Here is a 21365-nt window from a genome sequence, read left to right on the forward strand (position 1 = left end):
AAGTTTCTTGTAATTAAGTTGCTTCAATCTCTATCGTCTTCTTTTGTTTTTTTTTTCTTTTTTATTATTTCCAATCCATTACTAAATCTCTTCCACGTCAGTATTTTGCAATTGTTTATCTATAACGTGCATGAGTTTCTATCGTTTCATGCATCTTATCTAATTGGGGTTTTAGCAAATAAGGGAAACTTTTGAGCCCTAATATCAATAAAAATAAATTTTTTAAGATAATTTTTAGCATAGGTTAACTTTTTTGAAAAAAAAATATCCAATAAGGGGAGATACTATTCACCTCCTTCTTCCTCCTAAACTACCAAACAAATCTTCCCCCCACCTCCGGTCTCTCTTTCCTTTTTTCTTCTTCTTCTTCATCTGATTTCTCCCTCTCCGCTTTGCTCAGCTGTGAACGGTGCTTAGGACCCAAATGGAAAAATGTCGTTAAGAGGTGAGTTTTGTTGATTTTGAAAGCTTAAGACATTAAACGACATGGTGGCCCTAATTGTTAGTGGAGCGTCCATGTATGCGAGTTCGAGAACTAGTGTGGGACTGTAGAACTCAACAAAACACATACTTCGTTCCCAGTTGCGGGAAAACCCTAACTCCTCCTCTCTCATGCTCAATGCAATCGGAACCCCGTAGAGGTCTTGTAGTTGAGCAAGCACTCAATGCCCAGATTGGTTTTGACTTATGATCATCATTCTGACATTGGCTTGGTTTGACGCTATAAGTTTTCTCCAATGCAGAGTTCAATTCAATCTCTTATTCTCAAAGGTTCAATTTTATCTTTGAATTTTCTTTTTCTACTTTTTATACCTCAACAGTGAAAAGGTTTGAGTTTTATCTATAATCCATCTTGACTTTCACGTAAGGGTATTCAAGATTCAAGTTCTGATGCTAATACAAGTCAAGATTGTTCACCATGATTCAATCTTTATCTTTACATCTATTGAAGATTTGGCAGGTCATATTGCTAGAGATAAATCCACTCTGTCCACATCATCAATTGGATAACAATGATAACTAGTTATCTGTAGGCTTATCAACCTTTGATAATCATTATCTTGTTGTACTTATCAAGTTATCTGTATACTTAATTTTTGAATTTTAAATTTTGTATCTCAGTCTATATAAACCTCTATAATCTTAAAAAATAATATAATGAGAATTCGCCTCTTCCATTGATTCTTGCATGGTATCAGAGCCCTAGAAGACTAACGTCATGTCTGCTCAAAGTTCTTCAATCAACTTTGAAGGTGAGTCCTCTTCCAGAAATAATGGATTGGTTATTCTATCCAGTTTCATAAATGTTATCACAGTTCACCTAGATAGATACAATTATCTCTTATGGTCTATGCAAATTTTCCCTGCACTCAATGGGTATCGACTCACTAGATATGTCAATGGATCATTGCCATGCCCATCAAAATTTCATCTTGGCACTAACAATCAACAGATCAACCCCGAATTCATCTCTTGGTATGAACAGCATGTTCTTGCTCAAGTCGTAGGTTGCAAAACTTCTAAAGAAGTATGGAACCGGCTCAGCCGCTTATTTTCCTCTACTAACAAATCCAAAACCCATGATTTGAAGCTGGAGCTAGCGCATATTAAAAAAGGTGACCCGTCAATTGCGGGCTACATTAAAAAAATTAAAGGAATTTCTGATGCACTTGCTGCTTCTAGTTCTAGCTGGAGCTAGAACTCAACAAAACACATACTTCATTCCCAGTCGCGGGAAAACCCTAACTCCTCTCTCATGCTCAATGCAATCGGAACCTCAGAGAGGTCTTGTAGTTGAGCAGGCACTCGATGCCTAGATTGGTTCTGACTTGTGATTATCATTCCGACATTGGCTTGGTTTGACGCTATAAATTCTCTCCAACATAGAGTTCAATTCAATCTCTTATTCTCAAAGGTTCAATTTTATCTTTGATTTTTCTTTCTCTACTTTTTATTCCTCAACAGTGAAAATGTCTAAGTTTTATCTATAATTCATATTGGCTTTCACGTAAGGGTATTCAAGATTCAAGTTCTGATGCTAATACAAGTCAAGATTGTTCACCATGATTCAATCTTTATCTTCGCAATTGAAGATTTGGTAGGTCTTATTGCTAGAGATAAATCCACTATGTCCATGTCATCAACTGGATAACAACAATAACTAGTTATCTATGGGCTTATCAACCCCATATAACCATTATCTTGTTATCAACCTCTGATATTATCTTGTTGTACTTATCAAGTTATCTGTATATTTAATTTTTGAATTTTAAATTTTGTATCTCAGTCTATATAAACCTCTATAATCTCAAAAAATAATATAATGAGAATTCTCCTCTTCAATTGATTCTTGCATGGTATCAGAGCCCTAGAAGACTAATGTCATGTCTTCTCAAAGTTCTTCGATCAACTCTCAAGGTGAGTCCTCTTCCAGAAATAATGGATTGGTTACTCTATCCAGTTTCATGAATGTTATCACAGTTCACCTAGATAGATACAATTATCTCTTATGGTCCATACAAATTCTCCCTACACTCAATGGGTATCGACTCATTGGATATGTCGATGGATCACTGTCATGTCCATCAAAATTTCTTCTTGGCAGTAACGATCAACAAATCAACCCCGAATTCATCTCTTGGTATGAACAACATGTTCTTGCTCAAGTTGTAGGCTGCAAAACTTCTAAAGAAATATGGGACCGACATAGCCGCTTATTTTGCTCCACTAACAAATCCAGAATCCATGATTTGAAGCTGGAGCTAGCACATATTAAAAAAAGTGACCTGTTAGTTGCAGACTACATTCAAAAAATTAAAGGAATTTCTGATGCACTTGCTGTTTCTAATTATTTTATATCATATTTAGATCTTATTCATTATCTTCTCGGTGGTTTGCCACCAAAATATCATATTTTTGTTATCACAATTACTGCTCGTTTGGATGATTTGACTGTAGGTATGTATAGCTCACATAGACTCTCAAAGAACACTCAAACATCGAGAGTAATACCACAAAAGCACTCACGAGCAACCTACAGTTACTTCCAGTTGCGATGAACTTACGATCTATCGCTATCTTCGCAATGAACCCGCAATGCATTAAGAAAAACCACAATAAATCTGTGGACCATCAAGACTAGAAAGCACCCAAACTAGAACAAGCCTTAGAAAAACTCACCCAAAAGACACAAGTGCACTTAGGTGTGCGATGAAGTCACACCTACCATGACGAGCAATAAACCCACGACTTGCAAACCCGCTTTGGGTAACAAGTCAGAGAGGGTAGTGGGCCGAGCCCGCGGTGAGGCCTGCCAGACACACGCGAGCCCCATGGTAGCAAAACACTTCACGAATCGCCCCGAGGAACATCTGGAATATCGGCTTCCGAATAGTGACGTCATCTTCACCACGTAGGACTAGTCATGCTGCATGAAAAAGATAGTAGCACACGTGAGTAATGAGGGATCTTAAGGATAAGGGAAGCCGATCCTTGAGAAAATCTTCATGAGACACGTGGCGATACCCTAGTAGTGCACCCAATGACTGCCAGCAAACAATATATTCCCTTTCCCGATACGCAGCAAAGATTCTTATCTCCCTACCTTTTAGAATCTTGGGATCTCCTCCATAAATAGGAAGTCCTCACGTTAGAGGACACAGAACCCTGAGCATTTTATCCACTAATACCCCACAAGTCTCCACAACCTTCTCATCTCTCAACCCCTTACCGAAAGGCTTTCACCTTCCTTGGAGGCTCTTCTTTGCCTTTCAAAGAGACTGCTCCCCAACCTAGCCTTACCCTACCTATAGTAAAATCTCTGGTTCGTCTTTGATCATGAACGATGACCTTAAGGAGGATCAACCTCACTACCATCCCCAAGGAATAGAGCAACGTTCAAGAAAACACCAACTCGAAAATTAGCCTGAGATAGAAAAACCCATTCTAGCCGACATTGAGATCTTGTCAAACAAGGTGTATGAGTTTGAGGCCTCCCTTCTACTTTTCGAAGAGCGGTTCAAGAAAATCGAGCAAACCATGGAGGAGACAAGAAGCACCCTCCAAATACTTCTTAACCGTTCTGCCCAGGCCGAACAAACCCCCACGCCTCCATCCTTGGTGTTCCATGTTCCAATCCCAATCCCAATCGCCATACTTCTGGTACCATATCCACCTTCCTTGGTGTTCTGGAGAAGCACAATAGGGCCTACTCGACCCCATCTTAAGCAGGCTCTATACCTGCCCCCCAAGTTTTGTGCTTTCCCCGGTGCTGACCTGGTAACAGAAATTCCTCTCAACAAAGATGAATTGAAAGAGTATGTCCATGAACTGGTGGTTGAAAGTCGTAGCAGGCCCATGACTCAACACTCTTGCAAAAGCCTTATTCTGATTGTATCTTGTACAAGCCCTATCCTACCGGGTACACCTTTCCCCAACAATGGCCATAGTATGATGGGCAAAGGGGTAGCCCATAGGAACATATCAGCAAGTTTGAAGATTCCCTCGGTTCTTTCGCCCCCGATGGGGACCTTAAAGTACGAGAGTTCTTGAATGCATTGATCAGTCTAGCATACACATGGTTTGTGAGTCTCACCCCTAGAAGTATTGACTCATGGGGAGAGTTGGCCAAAAAGTTCCTATCGAAGTGGTTCACTCTGGAAAGAAAGTTGATAATGGCCGACCTGCAGAACGTAGAACAGGGGTCAAGAGAAGACCTTCTTGCTTATGTTATGAGAATCCAAAAGCTCAATCATTTTGTCTTCGACAAGCATGCTACTGAGAAGAGGTTTGTTGAACAGTGCATTCATGGTATGTGCCCTACATACCGGATCGACATCGAAAACATCGAGGCAGAAACCTTTAGCCAGCTGTGGAAATGCACGGAGAGGACGACACGAACTATCAAAAGCACAACCCCGTACCACAGGGAAGAGAAGTACGCGGTCGACAGAAGGTCGAGAAACAATGCAGGAACAAGACAAGGGCCATACCAGAGAGGCAACATCCAAGGAAGAAGAGATGCACCAGCACCTCCCCCTTTCCCCTGCACCAGGGAGGAGGTAATTATGATTATAAATAAATTGGTTGAAGACAGAGTCATTATTTTGCCACCACCACCTTCAAGAGTGAACCTGGAGAAGGACAAGCATGGAAGTAGGTGGTGTAACTATCACCAGACACCACATCATGAGTTGATGGATTGTTTCACTCTTAGGAGGATATTTGCATAGAAAGTGAAGTTGGATCAGTTCATAATGAAGGAACCAGCTCATGTAGAAACTGACCCCCTCCCAGCCCATGCCCAGGGAGGCAACATCAACATGGTCGGGGCGCCCAAACAACACCAAGTTAATGCCCTGATAGAGAAAGTAGAATAGAGCAAAGAACTACACTGATTATTCACTAAACAGGGAGCCAATGCAACAACACAGAAGTTGGTCATCAGAGCGTTGGCGGAACTGTTCCGGTATCCCTTGTAGCCTTACTGTCGTGATCGTGACAGCGTAGAGTTCACAACGGATGACATGCTTGCCGTAGATCCCCTACACAATAGACCTTTGTACATCATGGCGAAGATTGGAGGGTATGACATGTGCATATCAATGATCGACCCAAGAAGCTCAGTAAACCTCATCTCGGTCCACACATTGGAGTTGATGAATATCATAAGAGAGGACATCAAAGGGTTGCCATTAGAAGTAACGGACTTCAACGGTAACCCGTCAGTTACTGAGGGGTCCTTAGAACTGTAGGTGGCAATATGGCCATTTTGCATAACACAAGAATTCTAGGTAATCCAAGGAAAAACTTCCTACCACACACTCTTGGGGTGACCACTGATACATGACCTAGCCCTTGTCCTTTCGACCTACCACCAACGCATCAAGGCCAAACAGTGAGGGAGGTCGATTAGGATCCTAGCAATCAGGGCACCATTTGACAAGTCCGAGACACACCTCCAAGACGCCATCTACTTCATAGAGCTGGCAGAGGATGACAAAACGAGGATAGTTGAAGTTGAGGAACAAAATTTCCATAGCCGCTTAAGAATGAACCCGCTAGGACGTCGAAACAACGTAAGAGGAGCAGATGCATGCGGGTGACAGGGGATGATTGGAAAGAATATTATACCATCATCGAGGATCACGAGAGCGACTGTTTGCCTGCGATGAAAAAGGCCATCCCTGAGGTATGATTTCTATAAACTGCTTAACATAACTTGATCGCAATATGTTCTGAGAGTGAAATCTACTTCTCAAAGAGGTTTTTCTTTTTTTTTCTGAGTGTTTAAAAAAAGGATACATATATTTGCTAAACAAATCATCACTTTTTTAACTAAAGACTCTAAGTAATGTTTCAATCGGCATTATTTCACCACGCCGCAATCAATATTGCCACGATCATGCCACCAAGCGATGGCTCAACCGTTGAATTGAATATAGAGGTACGACATTCAGATCATATACTTATAAAAACATAAAATACCTAAGACTCGAGACAAATAACAATTGAATAACCTCAGGAATCGAAAGAAGATGTACTAGAATACTGCGATGAAGTTAGGATACCCCCAAAGTGCATGACGGACTCTATCGACACAATCGAAGAACCCTTAGAAGAAATCACCCTAGTGGCCGACGGATTTGACAAACGACCCTTGTATATATCCACAAAGTTAGCAACCAAGAATAAGGAAAAACTCATCGCAAAAATTATAGCGCCTAGAGCCAGCCTAACTGGTGTTTTTCCCGCAAAGTTTTAGGATGTATTTGCTTGGTCATACAACCAAATGCCAGGACTAGATCTAGCACTTGTTCGCCATTCCTTTCGTATAGACCCAAAATTTTGATCGATGAAGCAGCCGCAAAGGATCTTTAAGCTGAAGATAACATTGAAGATTAAGGAGGAAGTTGAGCAGCTTTTGAAAGTAGGCTTCATCAAACCCATAGCACACCCCCAATGGTTAGCCAATGTAGTTCCAGTAAAGAAGAAGGATGGACAACTAAGGTTAGTACTTCTCACCCAATTCTTTAGTAATAACATGATGCTAGATACTAACTACACCTTATCACAAATGTTGCGTCGACCTTAGGGACCTAAACAAGGCCTATCCGAAAGATGAATTCCCTCTTCCTAGTATGGAGGTGCTGATAGATTCGATAGCGGGACATGAACTTTTTTCTTTTTTGGATGCTTACAATGGGTACAACCAAATCTTCATGGACCTTGCAGACGCACCTCATACGGCCTTCAAGACACCCATAGGGAATTTCTATTATAAAATGATGCCCTTTGGATTAAAGAATGCCAGAGCCACATATCAGAGAGCCATGACTAGTGTTTTCCCTGACATGATCCACCAAGAAATAGAATGCTACGTGGATGACATAGTCGTCAAAGCCAAGAAGAAAGTGGAGCACTCCAAAGTCTTAAGGAAGATCTTTACCCGAAGTAGGAAATTCAAATTGAGTATGAATCTGCTAAAATGTGCATTTTGTGTACAACCAGGCAAGTTCTTAGGATACAACGTAGACAAGACTGGGATTCACCCCGATGAAAACAAAGTTAGAGCCATCTTAGATCTGCTGCCACTAGTAAACCAATCTCAGTTAAAAACTTTCCTCTGGAAAATTTTTTATCTGAGGAGGTTTATCCCCAGCCTTGCACATGCATCCTTGCCATTGATGAAATTAGTTAAAAAGGCCATAGAGTTCAAATGGACCTAGGAGCATCAGGACACCTTTGAGCGGTTGAAGCAAGCATTGGCTAAGGCACCTACAATGTTACTGCCCAAAGATGGGCGGGAATTCAAGATATACATCGCAACAGGGACAGAGGCCATAGGATGCCTATTGGCGTAGGAGGATGAGAGCAAGGTGGAAATCCACATCTATTACACCAGTAGGACCTTGAAGTCAGCGGAATTGAACTATTGTCACATGGAGCAACAATGCTTGGCCTTGGTCTTTGCCACATAGAAATTTAGACACTATATCTTGGGGCAAAAAGTGCGGCTCATTGCACAGAGTGACCCCATCAAATTCTTCATGGAGAGACCTCCCCTTTCTGGTAGACTCATAAAATGGATGATGCAGCTCAATGAATATGAGATAGAGTACACACAACCTAAAGCCATCAAGTGTCAAGCAGTCATCGATCTATTGGCCACCTTTCCACCAATTTCCAACTTCCCTATATCAGAGGAAATCCCCGGAGAGATACCCATGGTCACCCTGGCAGAAAACAGAGAGTAGATCTTGACCTTCGATGGGAGCACCACGAGTAGACCTGTTCATGGGCCGGGTGGCCCGACAGGCCGGCCCTCGGACGGGCTTGAACAGGATTTTTGGCCTGCGGGCTTAACCTCGGGCCAAAAAGCCCAGGCCGCATAAAATTCAAGCCGGGCTCAGGCTTTTCCAAAACAGCCCGACCCAAGCCCGACCCGGCCCGACCTATAGTTAAACCTAAGTAAAAACCCTATGTGATGCCCATTTGAATAAATTTTTTGATTTAAGAAGGTTGTTGATTCACTTGTAGGCCCATTGTTCATTTAAATAGGGGACAAAAACATCTGAATTAAAATAGATAATGTCCATTTGAATAGGGAAATTTTCAAATTTCTTTTATTAGGTCGGGCTTCGGGCTTTTTATTAGGGCCGGGCTCGGGCCCAAGTTGTAGGCCCGTTGGTCAGGCCGGGCTCAGGCTCGGGCCTAACATTTTTCTGTTAATAAAAGCCCGACCTGAGCCCGACCCGGTCCGGCCCATGAACAGGTCTAACCACGAGCACCTAGGCCGGCGCTGGTGTGACCTTGACCTCCCCAGATGGGAAGACCTCTACGTATTCATTTAAGCTCCAATTCCCCTGTTTCCACAATATAGCAGAGTATGAAGCACTAGTCCTTGGCATGATAAAAGCGATTAAAGTCGGCACAAAGAAGATAAAGGCGATTGGTGATGCAAAGTTAGTAATTGGATAGCTTGACAGGAGCACGACGGTAAAAGAGCTCACTATCCTACCCTATAGGACCCTAATCCAAAAACTAGTCTGCGACTTGGATGTAGGATTCGAACATCAGAGTAGAGCAAAGAATAGGTTTGCTTATGCACTAGCTACCTTAGGGTCTAAGATTTAAGCCAGCCCGAAGCCGATAAAGATTACTACCCAGATGGTCGACAGGCAATCAACTCTCATCCTAAAAGACCAGGTGGAAAATGTGGAGCAAATAGTGGCTGGTGATTGGAGATATGGGGTGATTCAAAAACTGAAAGGCCAGGCCATAGGGACACAAGATATTAGGTTGATCACAAAATTCCAGTTGGTACACGGGGTGCTATATCATTGAGAGTCAAACGGTGTGAGGACAAGGTGCTTAGGCATGCAGGAAGCGGAGGCAGTGTTAGATAAAATTCACAAATCTACTTGCAGAGATATCACGAGTAGCCTGTTCTGTAAACTACAACGTTTGGGATATTATTGGCCTACGATGAAGTGAGACTCCACTGAGATGCAAAGAGAGTGCGATAAATGTGTCCCATAAACAGACAACGAGAAATGCTTAGTAGTTTGTGATGAGGATTGGAGGAAGATGTACATAGAATACCTGTAGGAACACACACTCTCGATCGACATCCGGTTGCGGAGAAAGTTACTATCCAAAATCAAAAGATTCTACCTCCAAGACGAGTGTTGTACAAGAAATCGCACACGGGCAAGCCTCTACGATGCTTAGCCAGTGAGGAAATTGGAGAAATATTAGAGACAACCCATAGCTCTGAACTTGCAACTCATCAAGGCCAGCTTGCCCTACACAACCACATCCTCCACCTTGCCTTTTATTGGCCAACTATAATGGAAGACACGCAACAGCATGTGCACCGGTGCCACAAGTGCCAAATCCATGGAGAAAGGATCCGCAAGCCCACCAATGACTTGCACCCATTATCACACCCTAGCCCTTTCACACTTGGGGGGTAGACCTCATAGGAAAGATGCACCCACCCTCAAGGGGGTACTGCTTCATCATTGTCGCAACAAATTACTTCACTGAATGGGTAGAAGTTGTTCCCTTACGACGAATTTGTGCCGCCAACATAGCAAACTTCTGGAGATAAAACATCGTCCACCAATTCGGGGTACTGATAACCTTGCATTTTGATGCCTTAAGGGCATCAACTCAAGGGTATTTTCGGTCTTAGAATAGTCAAGATGTGCCCTTTTCCCAATTAAATGCAATGTTGTGGCCTCTAAGGGTCTTTGTGTAAATCTGGTGAAATTTGGGATGTTTTCATGGATGAAATGCAGATTTTTGGAAGTTGAAGTGAAAAACTGAAAGTTAGAGGGCACCTCCTAGCTGCTAAACCCAATTTGGCACCCCTCCTATTCTATTAGCATGCTCCCCACGCCTTAGCAAACCCTAGGGCACCTTTTAATCCATTCTTTTCACTCTTAACAAACCCTAGCCACCCCTAACTGCTAAATCCTCACCTTCCATCCCTTCTAATCTCCACCATCCATTCCAGGGCACTCTCTGTTTAGCATTCTAACCCTAGGAGCCACCTAACTTCTAATCTTCACCATTCAGCCTTTAGCCATTAAATTTCAGCCCTACATAATATTGGGTGTCATCTCCTTTTCTTTTCATCCTTAGGATCACCTTATAACAATCCTAACCCTCAATTCTAAACCCTAGGGCACCCATATTTCTGTAAAAATCCAACTGCCGCCCCCCTATTTTTCTCTAATTCCAATTATATCCACCATTCTCTATAAAAACATCCTAGAGGCCTTGTAAAAGGGGTTGGTCAATTCACCCAGGTAAGAAGGAAGGCTGATCTTGATAAGTTCAAGGGTAGTGGAAGAGGAGGACGCCCAGGCAAGAGGAGGGGTTTCTACTTGCAGTTTGCTAACACCACTACTGCCACCTCTGGATTTGAATCCCAACCACTTTTTCTTTAGTTTTAGAATTACTTTCTGTTTTTTAATTTCCAGTTCATTTTTCCTTCCTACAAATTTTACTTTTATTAGATTTAATTTGTATTTTATTTCTTTTTTGTAGATCTGAAATTCGGCCAGATAAGACAGAAGGCCTAGCTCGAGAAGTTTGAGGGTCGAAGGAGAGATTTGGAGACTACTACCTCTGATTGGATTCTCAGACATTTTTATTTTGTTCCTTTTATTTATTTGTTTCTATTATTTATTTTTATGCACTTGTTATTCCCAGTATTGTTCAAATTTGGTTTTAATGAATTCCATTTTTTTCTTTTTAATTAATTAATTAATTTTGTATTTCTGCAACTCCCCTTTGTGTTCTCTCCCGGATCTGAGCATGTAATAATTTTTCCCTCGCTTCCCTGTGGATATGACTCGTTCTCACCCATTTACTGCATTAGTAGTTGTTTGAGAATCAGAATAAAATTATAAATGTTTAAACTGATGTTCCGGAGTGTTTAACGACACGCTTCTAGACACACCAGGCACCAATGCGGATATTGACTGATAACGGCCTGACCTTTTAGGGCAATACAGGGCGAGATTAGGGACATCTACAACATATTATCCCCAAGGCAACAGTCAAGCGGAAGCCACAAACAAGACACTGTTAAGTATGCTGAGCAAAGTGGTAGCCGATAATTAGAAGGATTTGGCAGAAAAACTATCAGAGACACTATAGGCTTATCACACATCAATCAGGAAGAGTACACAGGCGACACCTTAATCCTTAGTCTATGGCTAAGAAGTTGTACTGCCAGTGAAAATCAAAGTTGTGTCCGCTAGGATAGCCTTCGTAATGGGTAAAAAGATAAGACTAGAAGACCTGGATAACCTACTCATCGACAAACTTGAGATAGTAGATGAAGTTAGAGACAGAGTTGCGGAAAAACAAAGTAAATACAAATAGGCCCTAGCCACTAATTTCAACAAACACTTAAGGCCTAGAAACTTTAAAGAAGGGGATAAAGTATTGAAGATGACTCTCAACGTTAGGCAAGGAAAATCTACAGGAAAGTTCACACCAACATGGGAGGGGCCCTATTTGATAAAGGAGACCTACAATTCAGGTTATTATGTACTCAAAACTATAGACACAGATGACGATGATGAAACCATAAATTATTATTGATTGAAACCTTACTTTGACTAATCATGCTTCTTTGTAATCACACAAGTGTGCATTTTTTTATGCATAAATCCATGATGAATTTCTTTTTTAATCTTTCTTTATCCAGACACATATGGTTTCATATTATGACATTGATGTGGATGTTCTCTTTCTTTTAAGAATATATACACTTGCCTAGATTATGCACCTTCTTATATATATTGTTCATTACGCTCTTAAAGCCCTAGACAACTCGGGAAGCCCCAGCCACCCCAGGCACACAATACAAAGCTCTGGACAACCTGGGAAGCCCCAACCACCCTAGGAAAACATTACAAAGACCTGGACAACCCGAGAAGCCCCGACCACCCCAAGCACATATACAAAACCCTGGACAACCTAGTAAGCCCCGACCACCCTAGGCACACAATACAAAGCCCTAGACAACCTAGGAAGCCCCGGCCACCCCAGGCACACAATACAAAGCCCTGGAAAATCGGGAAGCCCCAACACACCCCAGGCACACATTACAAAGCCTTGGACAACCCGGGAAGCCCTGACCACCCCAAGCACACATACAAAGCCCTAGACAACCCGGTAAGCCCCGACCACCCTAGGCACACAATACAAAGCCAAAGATAACCCGGGAAGCCCCGACCACCACTATAATCTATTTCCTATCAGGGCAAATCCAACTCGTCAACTCACGCTTACCGTTATGGCTATAATATGCGACGAGCATACGTAACAACACAAGAGTACATGTTTCAGACCTCTAGGAGTTGCAATCACATACCAACATTCACAAAAGTAAACAATAAAACATAAGAATTGTCACACTCAGGGTGCCTTAGCATGCTACGATGAACTCTACTACATAAAAATTACACAGTGTGTGAAGTAAGAACATTAAATATTCTACTAAAACAAAGAGCCTATTAATATACAAAGCGTAGGGTAATATCGAAATGGTCTATTACAACAAGAGTCACTTGGCCCATTCCCCACGAATAGTCACTTTGGTTTCCGTCACCCCACTGGCTTCCTCATATTTCTTCAAGGAATCCAACTCTACCTTATAGTCTTCGAGGATCCGTTCCTGCCACATGCACTCATCCTTCAAATTCTTAAGGTTATCAGTAACCCTTTTCACGCTGGCTTCGACAACCTTGCGACGACCCTGGACATCCTTTGTGGAACGGAATAAGTCAACCTGAGGTATATCTTGGCTGGCCTCTCAAAAAGCATGTGCCAGTACCACGATATGCCTTTCAATCCAACCCATACGGAAACCCATCGATGAAAAAGCTTCGCAGGCCTCCAGCCAGTAGGCAAAATCGGTCCATGACAATTCCTCTAACGGTTGGCCCATTATACAACTCATCAAAGTCACCACCATATTCAAAGCAGGGCCCACAATCTTTTTGTGTGCAACTTTCCTTCTAGTAACCACCCCGCCCGAATTGTATGGGACGCGAATGAAGCGATGGCGCTGGAGATGTTATGCTTGATGCCTCTACCTTGGACCAATACTAGTTCCACCACCAGGAAGTGCAGTAGTGGGATGTTGTGGTAAGCGCAGTACCCCAACAACTCTTGCCATATCTGAAGCAACTTTTCTTCGTATGATAATTCTTCGGAAGGGAGAGTAAATTCTGGATCCACCTCATCACTTCTAGAACGATACTCCGGGTCACCAGAAACCTCTAGTCGAGGAGAATTACCCCCTGACACGCCACCCAGCTTGACCTGGAATCGAGGCTCAGTAGCTTCCCTCACCCCAAAACCCTCAGAAACATTATCATTGTCGGCAGTAGCAATAGCCTCCTCGCGCTACATCACTGCATCTGAACCCATCACCGTTTGCCCGACCTGGTGCACTCCACGAATCTAGAAAACATCTTCCTCGGAAGCTTGCAGAAACTGCCCACCCAAATCGTCATACCCAAATTGACGCATCACCCAATCCGGACGGTAGATGGCTATAACCTCGGGCCACACAACCAATCGCATTATAACCACCGCATGGTCACCCACATCTAGAGCACAATGCTGATCCATGTCACTAGGGACAGGCGCGCCAATGTAAAACGGCATGGCATTGCGAACCAGCTGGGAATAAGGTCTTCACTTAAACCCGTCCAATGAGGCTAGCCACACACTGATTTCAGCTATCTTGAAGCTCTTATAGCAAATGGCCTGCAACTATCGCTTCCCCTGCACACTTCAAAAATCTTATCTTCAAATTCGTCCCCGTTCAGAGTTTCTATAGGGACCATGAAGAACGTGAGCCGGCGTGGGGTAACTATGAAATTGTACCGCTCACATAAATACATCCAAAGGAATGGCGCATAGATATAGCTGACACGCCGCTTGCAACTTGGATCCCTAACTGCTGCATAGTATCATCCAGCTGCTGATACAAATACCCCACGAACATAGAAGCCAGAGGAAGCTGAGGATGGACGTGGCAAGGACGGCAAGGGGCACCAAAGAAGTACAAAGTCAGTAGTCTAGGGGACCCGGGAAGAGGAACTGAGACACAACGTGCAAAATGAATGCCGCAAGATGGCACTAACTATCCCTGCCTCTTGCCATTACATTGCGGCCGCTATTGGATTCGAACCAGAATTCTAACCAGTGGTTCAACAACATTTTTCCGTGAGAGGTGACCCAATCCTCTTGCGCCTTGAACAAACCCACTTCATGGAGAAGCTCATCGCATAATTCTCTATAATCTGCTGGGATAGAGCCCCAATGAATATGTGGGTATGACAACACCAATGCTCCAACAAGCGCCCCATGTATTTCATGCCCTCCCTACCAGCCAAACTCGTGTAGCAGTCCACAAGACGGAGTAAACCGGAATCCTGCAACATCCGGTAGTACATGGGGTTTTCGAAAATAAACTCTGCCCAAGCTGTGTAGATATTAGGGGTCTTTGAATTATCAGTCCTAGGTTCCTAACACTTATAGGACATAGACTGGTCGGGGTGATCACATAGGCACAACAATTTGTTCCCGCGGATGCAATGGAATATACCCTCTACGCCTCTCAACACTGGGACTAGAGGCCAAAAGCCCTGCACCCCTGTGGTGACCAAAGCGGCCTGGTTCTCAGATAACAACTCTGCCATATCGACTTCCCTAATGAAATCAACATAAGGGCATTTAACCTTCCTATCAACCTTCTCCATCTTCTCTCCGACTTGTTGCTCGAAAACTCTAACAACCTAGCAGCTAAGGGGAGCCATAGAAGGAAAAGAGCAGGAAGAGAAAGGTCACAAATAATGGCGATTACAACAGCGAGACAACATAGAAAACGAAAGCAATATTGATGGTGAAAAGAAATCTACCTGGGTCCCTTTCCCAGTCTTTATAAGGATTTCCCGACGTTCCCACGGGTAGCAGACCAAACGGCGCCGGCGAAGACGAAAAGACTCCTGGCCATTAGTCGAAATAATGCTTAGCTGAAAAGCAACTAGGGCAATTACTCAAATACCCCCATAAAAGCGGGACCTGAAACGCAAATTAATTCAAACAAAGTGACACGTCAGTAACCGCCTCTGGACCATATTAGATATCAAATTCATCCACACGTGTGACTGTCACGTAATAATTCTGAAGTAACAACCAAACAACTCTACCATTAAAGGTCACCACGTGGTCATTCTTGACGGACCCGTTAGTCCCTATCAATCATAGGGGATTGATAGGAAATCAGAATATCTACATTCAACCAAGGATAGAAACACAATTGACTTTATGGGCACAATGAGATATTTCTTCTCACAATACGCTACGACCCCTCCCTCGCAGGGGTCCCAATCCGACAAGGGCTGGCGACATAACCACTGTGCTAAAACCGGATAGAGAGGCTGAAGCATACAACGAAAGTAAGGAACAATGAGCACCTTGATTAAGTGGTCACTGTATCCACACCTAGGACAACAATGTTGATGAATCCGGCATTAGGAGTAAACATTGCTCAAGTTAGTATCAAACCCTACACACCAAGGGTGTCATCCCGGGTGTTGATGATTAAGTGCAATTGCAGTTTCATACAATCTATTCCCACAAGTGCAAAACAATATAATAATAATAACAGAACAAGTACACTAGTATGAAGATAGGTCTATTGCTTTTGTTCAAAAAATTGATTTACATAACTGCAAAACAAAATACAACATTCACAGAGTGGTCCACTCTTCCCTAATCGCTTCTATGTCCCCAAGTTGAGGTTCCCAAGCTACACCGAGCTACATATGTTGTAAGCTCACCTATTTCTACCTCACACTCTGCCACCATGCGGCGCTATCAAACACATTGCGCCTTGAGGTCCGTGAAACTCCATGCAGCTGTAGCAAGTCTTGCTTCTATTGCTTCCACACGATGGCGAACGTCCGCTAGAGATCATCGTAAACCAATGGTGAGTCCCCAAGAACCGCCCTCTAAAATACATGCACTAGCCGAATAACACGTTCTTCGATCTCTACAACATGAAAACCCATTGTGGAGAAACTCTCGCGAGTGCTCAACCACTATGCGAGGACTGTCCATGAAATTTGTTCACGAGGGAGGTTCATGACCTCGGACATCACCGCCACGAATGGATTCAACGCCGGATTGACAATTATGGAGGGAAGCTCAATCGGAGGCAGCCAACCAAGCCGTACAAACATCTCCGCGAAGCTCCGTATTTCCATGGTCACTATGAACCTATCTCCTGGATGAACACCCGGGACGAGAACACCGTCGATCGCCTCATATCCCAAAGGGGCTACATCATTCTCCTCATAATGGTGCTTGAGCAGTTGATGAACCACGACATATTCTAGGGACAACACCGGCCCTGCTAGGGATGGCGAATTAGAACCCACAGACTCATTGACAACCAATTTAGTGTTGTTTTGTTTAAAAGCCATTCCCACCTGTAAGGTGTAAAAAGGAAAGGCACACCAAAATTGGGAAGACAGACGAAACACAAAGAATGATACAAAATAGAGCACACCGTGTCCTTTTATAAACAGTTTATGACCCAACGAGAGGGAAACGAACAGACACACCCAGACAGAACACCGCAATACAACCTATGAATATGTCCAAAAGACGGGTCACCGCTCGACGCATACTGAGATATAACTATGCATTTAAAACCGTCACTTAGAACATTAGAAGACCGATTGACACACGTGGCACCTTTTACACTCGATTGAGAGATATGTAGATTACGACCGCAGCCTAGTCATCAGATCCCTTCCGGGCCCTCTATCAAACAGCTTCACCCAAGGTCACGACCCTCGTTGTCTTTTGGTGATTTCTTTCTTGACAATAGTTGGGGTGCGGGGTGCTAGAACACATGATTACCAAACAACATTGACCGCTTCAGAAAACAAATCACCAAAAGTCAGGGGTTAAGCCTTAGACCATGTTGAGCCACCAAGCATGAACACAGGGAGCATGCAATCAGACCCAATACCACCGTAAAACGGAAAGACGAAAAAGATAATATGCTTATCGACAAGTAATCACTTATTGATAAGTAGGGGGCTAATGTAGGTATGTATAGCTCATGCAGACTCTCAAAGAACACTCAGACACCGAGAGTAATACCATGAAAGCACTCACAAGTAGCCTATAGTTACTCCTAGCTGCGATGAACTTATGATCTATTGCTATCTTCACGATAAACCCACAATGCATTAAGCAAAACCACAATAAATCCATGGACCATCAAGACCAGAAAGCACCCAAACCGGAACAAGCCTTGGAAAGACTTATCCAAAAGACTCAAGCACAATTAGGTGTGCGATGAAGTTGCACCTACAATGACGAGCGACAAACCCACAACTTGCAAACCTGCTCTGGGTAACAGGTCGGAGAGGGCAGTGGTCCGAGCCCACAGCAAGGCCTATGCATGCCCAGACACGCACATGCCCCATGATAGCAAAACACTTCACGAATCGCCACGAGGAACATCTAGAATATCGGCTTCTGAATAGTGACATCATCTTCACCACGTAGGACTAGTCATGCTGCATGAAAAAGGTAATATCGCATGTGAGTAATGAGGGATCTTAAAGATAAGGAAAGTTGATCCTTGAAAAAATCTTCATGAGACACGTAGCAATACCCTAATAGTACACCCAATGACCTCTAGTAAACAATATATTCCCTTTCCCTATATGGAGCGAATATCCTCATCCCCCTTCCTTTTAGAATCTTGCGATCTCTTCAATAAATAGGGAGTCCTCCTCATGTTAGAGGGCATAAAACCCTAAGCATTTTAGCTACTGGTACCCCACAAGTCTCCACAACCTTCTCATCTCTCAACCCCTTACCAAAAGGCTTTTACCTTCCTTGGAGGCACTTCTTCGCCTTTCAAAGAGGCTGCTCCCCAACCTAGCCTTACCCTACCTACATTTACCATGCCAGATGTGCAAAGTCTGCTTCTTACCTTTGAGAAGCGCTTAGATTGCCATGCTATTTCTGTTGATTCTCCCTCTGCTAATGTTGCAAGCAAAAAAGGGGGGAATAATTCTGGACACTCACAACAGTATTATTCAAATAAGCCCCAACAATCTTCTTCTTCGGACAACAAGAATCATCCTAACAATGGTTCTAAACGACCCAATGGTAAGGATACTTCTGTTATTTGTTAGATTTATGGATATCTTGGACACATTGCTGCTACTTGCAGGAAATATCTAGAGCTTCTAGGGGTCAAGAAGTTTCCCAACAAGAATGCGAGTGTAGCCTCTCACACTACATCATCTACAGGTTCTTCTCGTGACTCAATCTGGTATCTGGATTTTGGTGCCATAAATCACCTTATTGTAGATCTCAATAATTTGTCCTTACATAATCCATACAATGGTTCTGAAGAAATCACTGTTGGTAATGGTATGCATTTACCCATCTCTCATATTGGTTCTTCCATTATTCACACCTCCTCTGGATCCTTTGATTTACATAACATCTTGCATGTGCCTCAGATCACTAAAAATCTTTTGTCAGTAAGCCAATTCTACAAGGGTAACGGTGTAGTGTTTATATTCGATGACTCTGGTTTTCTTGTAAAGGATCAGATGACGGGGAAGACTCTCTTCAAAGGACTAATTAAACATGGCTTATACAAGGTGCAATCACTTTCTTCTAGTAGTCCTGCAACTTTGATTAGAGAACGCACCTCCAAGGATGTTTGGCATTTGCATTTGGGACATCCCAGTCATAAGATTACTTCTCATATTATTTTCAAATATGACTTACCTGTTTCCAATAGAACTTTTTCCTTCTGTACAGCCTATCCTAGAGGGAAAGCCCATTCTCTTCCTTTCTCTTCTAGTAGTTCAGTTGTTACAAATGCATTAGAATTAATTTTTCTGATGTTTGGGGTCCTGTACCCACCACTTCGGTTGAAGGATTTAAATATTATTTATCTTTTGTGGATGCTTTTACTAAATTTATTTGGATATTTCCTATGACTGCTAAACCTTAGGCACCATCCTTGTTTCTTTCATTCAAAAACCATGTTGAAAATTTAATGGACTATAAAATCAAAGTTGTTCAGACTAATAAAGGAACAGAGTATAAGCCTCTTACTGATGCTTTCTATTCTATGGGGATCTTCCATCGACGTTCCTGTCCTCATACGCATCAACAAAATGGTGTTGTGGAATGTAGACATCACATCATTGTGGAGACAGGTTTAAGTCTCATGGCTATGACCTCTATTCCTCAAAACAAGTGGTATGATGCATTTGAGGCTGCTATTTTTCTCATAAACAGATTGCCTACTCCAACTCTTTCCATGGCTTTTTCGTGGTTAAAATTATTTGGAACTACTCTTGATTACACATTACTCAAGGTTTTTGGCTGCTCATGTTATCCATATCTCAAACCCTACCGGCATTCTAAACTGGAATATCGTTCTGATGAATGTGTCTTTATGGGTTATAGTCTTCATCATAAAGGCTATAAGTGCCTTCACTTGCCGATTGGCCATTTGTATATCTCTTACAATGTTATCTTCAATGAAGGGCACTTTCTATTTGCCACTACCCCCACAAATGGTTTTGCATCTCCTCTCACTGCGCCACCAATTCTTGGGCCTCCACCACTTCGGCAAGCCTTTCACAACACTCCTTTAACGATAGGTACAACTCCACCCTCCTCTGAGATTGCACCTCTCACTGAACCTCCCACAACCTCTGCTCCCTCTCTTGAGAAGGTACTTCCTACTATCTCTACTCATCCTATGGAGACTCAGTCCAAGCGTAGAGTTTTTAAGCCTAATCCTCACTATGCATTACAGACTAGCACTCTCAATGAGACTGAGCCAAGCTGCTATTCTCAAGCTCAAAAAGACCCTCAGTGGGTTCTCGCCATGGCAGACGAGTATAAAGCATTATTATCCAACAATACTTGGTCGTTGGTTCCTCCTCCTCCCAACAAAAACATCATTGGCAATCGTTGGGTATATAAGATCAAGCGGTGGTCAGACAGTACTATTGAATGTTTCAAATCTCGTCTTGTTGCTAAGGGATACAGTCAAGAGGCTAGTGTCGACTATGATGAAACGTTCAGTCCTGTTGTTAAAGCCTACCACCATCCACACTGTTCTTTCTCTTGCTCTCTCCTACAACTAGGGTGTTCATCAACTAGATGTAAGTAATGCCTTTTTACATGGTATCTTGACTAATGAAGCGTACATGAAACAGCTTGTTGGGTTTGTTGATCCCTAGTATCCTTCCTTTGTTTGCTGGCTTAATTGCAGTATGTATGGCCTTAAGCAAGCCCCACGGGCTTGGTTCACTAGACTTCAAGATTACCTTCTCACCTTGGGATTCATTGAATCACGGGCTGATTCCTCTCTTTTTCTTCGACATACCAAAGGGGAAACTCTTATTCTTCTAGTTTATGTCGATGTCATTCTAGTTATAGGTTCCAGTTCTACTTCTATTTCATCTCTCATTGTTGACTTAGCATCTCAGTTTGCCTTAAGGGATCTTGGGCCAACACATTATTTCCTGGGAGTTGAACTTACTCGCTCCCCCTTTGGTCTTCATTTGTCACAACATAAGTATATATTAGATCTGTTGATTCGTGTTTAGATGCATGAAGCCAAACTGGCTCCTACCCTGATGTTCGCCAGCACTAGGCTTCACTCCTCACAGGGTGAACCTCTCTCTGATCCTTCATTCTACAAGAGCATTGTTGGTACGCTCTAATATGTGACATTAACTTGCCCAGACATTTGTTTT

At 42.8% G+C, this 21365-nt stretch overlaps 1 long non-coding RNA gene across 1 annotated transcript; it reads left to right on the forward strand.

Moving 5' to 3' along the window:
* The first annotated feature begins 1197 nt into the window (after window positions 1-1197).
* On the forward strand, window positions 1198-11374 carry LOC148876406 (uncharacterized). The gene is made up of 3 exons (XR_016105912.1): window positions 1198-1253; window positions 2365-2418; window positions 11059-11374. It is a non-coding gene; the product is annotated as an uncharacterized LOC148876406 (long non-coding RNA).
* The last annotated feature ends 9991 nt before the right edge of the window (window positions 11375-21365 follow it).

This window comes from Nelumbo lutea, chromosome 1, assembly GCF_056320005.1.
Source record: "Nelumbo lutea isolate HS-2025 chromosome 1, American lotus-T2T, whole genome shotgun sequence".
In the NCBI taxonomy this organism is placed as follows: Eukaryota; Viridiplantae; Streptophyta; class Magnoliopsida; order Proteales; family Nelumbonaceae; genus Nelumbo; species Nelumbo lutea.